This window comes from Ornithodoros turicata, chromosome 7 (genome assembly GCF_037126465.1).
Source record: "Ornithodoros turicata isolate Travis chromosome 7, ASM3712646v1, whole genome shotgun sequence".
NCBI classification, from domain to species: domain Eukaryota; kingdom Metazoa; phylum Arthropoda; class Arachnida; order Ixodida; family Argasidae; genus Ornithodoros; species Ornithodoros turicata.
The window spans coordinates 12,477,189-12,484,366 of NC_088207.1; the positions used below are offsets into that span (position 1 = coordinate 12,477,189).

The 7,178-nt window shown below is 47.8% G+C and overlaps 1 long non-coding RNA gene across 1 annotated transcript; it reads left to right on the plus strand.

The window, feature by feature from the left end:
• LOC135399547 (uncharacterized) lies at positions 1-5,211 on the plus strand. Its single transcript, XR_010424333.1, has 3 exons — positions 1-520; positions 1,220-1,252; positions 4,910-5,211. It is a non-coding gene; the product is annotated as an uncharacterized LOC135399547 (long non-coding RNA).
• The last annotated feature ends 1,967 nt before the right edge of the window (positions 5,212-7,178 follow it).

The window sequence follows — 7,178 nt, forward strand, 5'->3', positions numbered from 1 at the left end:
TAGTATTCTATGCGGCCCACGGAAGAAACCACGTGAGCCTCACCTTGAGCCATTACCCCCTTATTTGGGAGAGGGACCAATGTGGTCGCTCAACGCGCCATAGAGAAGAGAAGAATATCCGGAGGCTGCGCACACAGCTGGCCTAATTGAATGCCATACTGCGCTGCTGGTAAGCGACGCTTTGCACTTGTGCTGTGTCCTGCGTAGGTTTATGCTCCATTTGACACACGGATACGTGTCACATGTTTTCTACGCGATATATGCTGCGATACGGAGAAGCGTATCCAAAAAGCACAAGCAACACCAACCTGAAACCTTATTAACCTCTTATTAACTCCTGATCTGTAATTCCTTGGGTAACCGTCGCAGGCGTTATGGCGAGGACGACAACATAATATTTCCATATTTTCCACTCTAGGTGGCTGATCCCAGGGTGAATCGATACTGCGGCGTTAATTGTGTGAGGGACGGCAATGAAACAATTCCGTTCCTTGGATTATGCAATGAGCAGTCGCACAGCGTAAGTTCTTTCTTGTTTCCGCCTCCTTGTGGCCTTAAGGAAAGAGCACAAAATTAATATTTTTAATTCAATTTGTAAGTCTACACGGCCGAACAATAACACACGCTAACGCCGTTTTAGCCCCAGCACGAATAAAATCTGTCTTGGGGCTGGAAGAATCAGGCCAGAAACCGGCATTGCAGGCATAGATTGTTCTTCATCTGGACCCCTGAATAATCGTATCTGCTCACGAAATGGACTACTGTCCTAAGGTCGCGATTCATGTACTGTCACCCGATAATTCAATCACTGGATTGCGTTTGTCCCGCAAGGGAACCCCCCGTGTTACTTTGCTGAGAACATGACGTTTTTAAGCCACGCTCAACTTTGTCGATGTCCACCGCGACCTGGTTTTTTAGTTATTTTTGGCTTTTATTTCTTATAAGCATCTACATACATATAAGTGTTGGACACAGACAACACTATGCTCAATATTGGTCAAAACAGCTCTGAATTCTTCTAACAGTCATCAACATGGCTTCTAAGACCTTGAAAGTTCACATCCAAGTACCTCAAGTAACATGTTTTCACATAACCTAGGGCTAATGCTTGAACATCTGCAAGCTTCTTGCCTAATTACATGAACGTTAGACCAAGTTTCTCCAAGTAATTAATACCTGCTCCCCCTTTCCATTTCACCTTCTTTGCTGCTTATTACAGGCAACAAAAATTTGCTTACCAGACGCCTACAAGGTAAGCTGTTAATGTCAATTCCCGATACTGTTCCAGCTGTCAATTCCAATCCCGAAATGTGTATTTCCCGCTATGGCGGGACTTCGAGCACAATGTACCGCAATGGAGTAACCCAAGAGAGACAGAAATGCTAGTACTAGAAAGAAACGTGAGATCTCTTATCTAATTTGGCCCAGTGGGCCAGAGTGTGAGTATATGTGTATGCCGCGGCTTTTCGCCCCTTTTTACAAGGCCTCTCGTGGTTGTCATCTATGGTTTAAAGGGACTATCGCACCCGGGAACGTATGTATGAGACCGATACTGTAATGTTCGTCACCGCTTCACCGCCAATTTCGCTTCCGGAAACAGCCTCCATATTAAATAAACGAGTTTTAAATATTCACACTTCGTCTGCAGCTAGCACTATGTTGACGTAAGCGAGGCACACCAATGTGAGCGCAGCGCAGGGGATGGACCACTTCCATATTCGAGTCGCCCCTGGCGGCAGCATGGCCAACGTCGTATCTTTCCCCTCAGTGAACATGGGGACGCTTTTCGGACTAGCACGTTGCGTGGGAAAGTAGCAAGAGAAGATTGTGAGAACAACGCGGAAAGAGTGAAGGCGTATTGCACTGATTCAGAGTACAAAGCGTCGTCAAATCTCGGCCTCAAGCGTGCGCGTAACCTTGAAACCAATTATCTCCCCTCAATGAACATGGCAGTTGTCAGCGGGTTGATGCGCATGCACTTGCCCGGAAAAGGTCCATTGTCTCTGAGGCCATCTGCTTGGCGTTCGCATCGCAATATACTAAGTGAAAAGTCCTCGGTAAATACGGCGACTTTCGCTTCCCAGTGTGGGTACTGACGCGACCATGTTGCGTAGAGCACGGTGCTCACGCTCCTGGCAGTATGAACACGTTCGACGCTAACAAGAAACAACATTCCGCAAGACGATCACAGATAAGATGTCGTCCTGGAGTATTCCGGCTCGTGAGCCCGTCGACCGGTCGGTCACCAAGGCTGCTAGGGTCCCACAAACAGATCCCTCACTGGTCTCGTCCGCGCCCAAGGCCGCTAACTGACTGCGCTCGTCCGGGTCATGTTTCCGTCTGCTCTTGCCATGTTACATCAAACTGTTGTTTGATGTGTTACATGCCAAACAACGCCAAAGATGCCAAGCAACGCCAAAAGTTCGCGTTGGGTTTTCGGCGTTACTCTCGGTGATGAACGGGATGTAAAACGGCATTACAGTTCCCGAATCGGCCTTGACGGATGCGATAGTCTCTTGATGCTCCGTCTCTCTTTCCGGCTTCAGTTAACTTCTTTTACGAAACTGGAAGGCCTGTACAAGATACTCACAGATAGTATTTAAGTGAAGCTACTGAATACCAGTTAAATACGTGACTGAGTAGAGTAGAGTACTAAATTCGCAGCGTCGAAACGTACTTGAGTGGAATACTAAATACGCGTAAAAGTAGCAGAAGTACGAAAATATAATGTTACAAGTAGTAAAATTTAGTGTGAAACGAGTACGGACACTGCGAAGACTTTTCACCGCTCACGTATTGCCCGATAAGGGCACTCGCGAGGATGCCCAAACAAGGAATAGCCACATAAAAAGTTCGTCTCAACTCATCAACTGTAGATTTCAAGTATTAACCAGGGTGTCGAACCGCAAAAAATTACGGGTTCGGTTCGGGTTCGGGTTCACGTTGTTTTGATTTCGTTCCGGTTCGGTTCTGGTTCGGCCACGCCAAGAATCGAACCGGTTCGCAAACCGGTTCGCGAACCGGTTCAACGCTTCCGTTTTATATGTTCCATAAAACAGCTTTTATCAGGAAATGCGTGGCTAATAGCTTACTGCTGTTGTCTGCATTGACGTCTCTAGCGGTGAGGTAGCCCTTTAGCGAGAGAAATGAGGAATGGATGAACACTTATTGCAAATAGAGTCCACGCTGTTGAAGCGATGTAGTCCTGCTACTTTCTGTTCCCAAAATCTCTTTTTTCACACGCACAGTGCCAGCAAGATACACTTAAAGGAAGCCTAATAAGATGGACAGCGTAACATAGACGACAGTACTAGCCGGCACACTGCCTTCGCAACGTGAATCGTTCTGAAACCGTACTGAAGCATGTCGAAAATAAGCCTGCCAGCATTACTCTGTCCGAGCTCACAGCAGTGTACTAGTTAATCCACAACACAAAGGCAATATGTCAGGACACAACTGCACTACCAATAAGCAGAACCACATTTACTTTTCAAGCCACGACCAATCAAACAGGCACCGTTCTGCGTACGCTCCTTCTCCACTTCTCATGTTTCTGACTTGTTTAATTTGTACTGCTCACGTGTAACGGGAAATCTTGGGCGCTTATTTGATCGCATATTCGGCTTGTAGAGCTACATAACTGGCCTACTCCATTCCTGTTTCATTCGTCCGCGTGGCACCTGGTCTCTGAAGAGTAGATGCCGCACCGCGTGCGTGGGGCGCTAGCGGCGGCGCTCACAAGGACAACTGCGCTTCAACATGTTAAAAAGACGCTGAAAGTATACTTACTATACGTCGTCGTCTCACTGTTAGGTGAAAATTTCTGAAATCCATGATATAGGCGCGTGATGATGATACCAATGTGTCTTCGTTCGGGGATAGAGAGGAACTCTTATGCTGACTTCTTTTATGTCCGAACCGTTTTGTTGCGAACCGGTTACCGCTATTATTTTTTACGGTTCTGCTCCGGTTCGGGTTCAACAGTGTCATGAAAAGTTCGGTTCGGGTTCGGTTCCGGCAAAAATAACGGTTCGGGTACGGTTTTCGGTTCGGGTTCGGGTTCGGTTCGACACCCTGGTATTAACATTTATGCGGTCCTTGCTTGCTATTACGCAATTACTCGCTATTGTCTTCCGAAAAGAAATGCATCGCAGTGTCTTTGGACGCAAATGAAAGTTACAATACTCGTACAAAATACAAACGCATTTCAGTTAAGATACTAAATGCTGCCTGTATTTGTTGGATTTGAATTTACATTGTAAGTTGCTCCAAAAATAGTTAGATTCGGGTAACCCGGGCAGAGCATTACAAGTCTGTAGATAGGAGAATAACCTGATACCGCAAAGACTTGCCCCTCCTTGCACCAAACCGCAAAAATTGTCCGCATTGTGCGCAATGTTGTGCTAAAAGATTCACGAAACAAAAATCAGTTAAATTAGTAAACAAGCGAATAAAGAATTACAGCTACATTGCGCGTATCGGTCTGAGCTCCTTTGTGCTCCGTTTCTGGGTCGCCCGCGTACGAGAACGTCTACTTAACCGATTACGACGACCGCCTGCAGAACAGAATAGACACGACACGGAGCATGTAGCAACTGCAGGCGGTGGCGGCAGTGGTGCGGGACTCACATTGCGGTACTCGTCCTCTCCATTTGCTCACTCGCTCTCCGCTTAGATTTCCATTTACTCATTCATGCTCAACTCATTGGCCACATTGAGCGTGAGTGAGCATGAACGAGCTTGCTCATGAGCGAGTTTTGCCGAGCTATGATGCCAGGAAGTTGCAGCAGCTATCGGCGAACAACAAGAATCTTCGGGTCGTCAAATATTTTTTTTTTGTGCTTACTTCCTACCCCTCATCAAACAGTGTCAATTACCTTCTTGAATAGCTCTCTTGATTTCTTCTCAGCTGTGCTTCGACGGACGTTGTGGGAAGAAGTACAGCGAGCTACGGGAACTTTCACGACGCAACTGGAATGTCCCGGACACCCACTTCAAGGACGCCGAAATTTGTAGTGGCAAAGGCTAACGAGAAAAAGCAGAGTGCTTGTAGCGTCGACGTGAAATTTTGTCGTCATTACAGCGATGCGTATTGATATGGAGCCTGAAGCAACATGTGTGAACAGAAGCACAGACCTTGTGTTTGCATTTGTATTTGTATTTGCGTTTGTATTTCACGAGATATATAGTTGATGTATTCGATGCAGACATTATATGCCGGTTTTTTGCTGATATCCTAAATAAGTTTTGGTCAATTACCAATGGAAACTTGATATATGAAAACAGCGGATGCTAAGGCCATTATGCCGTTGAACAATTTCCCAATTTGAGAAGGATGCCTCGATTCTGTTCCTCTGCCTGAACCCAACTGCGAACCATGTGAAAAAGAATATGCAAAAATGGTGGGTACTGGTTCTAGCAGACCACCGCGAGGCTTGATGGACTGATGAGAAGGCAGCAGCCACGGTCGAATTATGTTGCCGGAGTTCGACGTCACTGCTGATGCTGTTTCTCCAGTGTTTCTCCAGCCCCGGTGTTTAATTACAAATTAACTGGTGTTGGTAAAAAAGTGAGTTTGTCCAATATTTGTCCCTCAACGAAGAGGTGCATTGACTACACTGCGTCATCGATCCGGAAGTGGGTCTGTCTGGAGAAACCGAGGAGAGAAAATTCCATACCCGACCCAGCGACAACGACAATGCGCGTGCCCAGTATATACGCTCTGCAAGTAACCAAGGGTTCTGCGCATATCTCCTCTCCCGGTTACTCCACCCGGAAAGCCCCATTGGCTACGGCGGCGCCCTCCCTCTTCGCTCTCACTGCCTCCTCTCATGCGCAGAGACTCACATGCACAGCGTATTGCCGAGTTTCCCGTTGGTGCACGGGGCACTGCTTGTGCGTCGGACTGTCGTACTGCACACGTCCCGCACTGAACTTTATTCTCTCCAGCCATTCTAATCAAATGCGCCATATTGTGTAGTCAATTTCCCTCATTCGTCCCTTTCGCTGTCTCTTCCCGTACATCCCTTCCCATCCCTTCTTTCTTTTTATTCATCATTCCAGGTTGTACGTAGTGTGAGGAAGACTACGACGACCGATTTGCCTGCCGTTCGCGCGGGGCCATTCGCAACATATCGTTCGTCTATATTCATATATTGTGAGCTAGAAGGACTGGGGTGTTGGACGGCGGTTGCAAACTGGTCGCGCCGGTGGGTCTGCCGACAGGTGGCTACGAAGGCCTCGACTCGCTGTCGCTGTGCGCGTCTTCGTGGTCACGTGGCCCCATGTGCAAAAAGCACTTGCGATAGCAAAAGTACTTGCGATAGGCGAAATTGAAACTGGCTGGAAGCAGCACGCCGCAACTTCGAGGGAAAAATGATGTGCGCATCACCCTGCGCACATATCAACTTGAAAGCGAGCCTCGAAGCAGGCAGAGACAGGTTGCAAACGATATAGCCACGCGGCTTTGCGTGCTTTGCGTTACCAAATGCTACACGTACCATACAAGGATCGAGCTCTCTCCCCCCTCCCCTTTTATAGCCGCCAAATATTTTGTGACACTCGCACCCTTTGTTTCCTGCCCGGTTATTATTGCAAGTTTAGATTAGGCATGTGTCAGCAGGGCTGCCTGCACCACTACTCTCTGACACGCAAAGAAACGCATCGAAACAAGAGGAGGAATGGAGAGTTTCACTAGTCATTGAAAGCTGTCATGATGCGTTTATATTCATAATTTAACGTTGCAAACATCACGCAAAAAAGCAAACGAAAACGAAGTTAAATTGCGCGAGAGCTCGCGGCTCGTGATGCCGCGTTAGGCCGTCCACCATGTTTCGCGGGAAGTGTGACTAGACGTGACTAGAAGCAGAAGAGCTTCTCGGAGCCCCATCAAAGTCGTTTCGCAAGGCGAGCAGCAAGCGTCAGCGCATCCATGTAAACGTCACCGCATCTTACACCGCGCATCTTGCGTCACCAGGTGCCATTTCCGCGACCAAGGGCTCCCATGCATAGGATAGACCGGTGGGCACACCAGTCCTCCTAGCTCACCATAGTTCGTCCCAGCTCGGTGTTTAGCGTGCTGGCCATGTCACGTCGAGATTGGGAGGTACCCAGGTTCGAATCCCGGTGCCGGCTGTGCTGCCTGTGTTTTTTTTCTGGGTTTTCCTCAGACGCTTTCA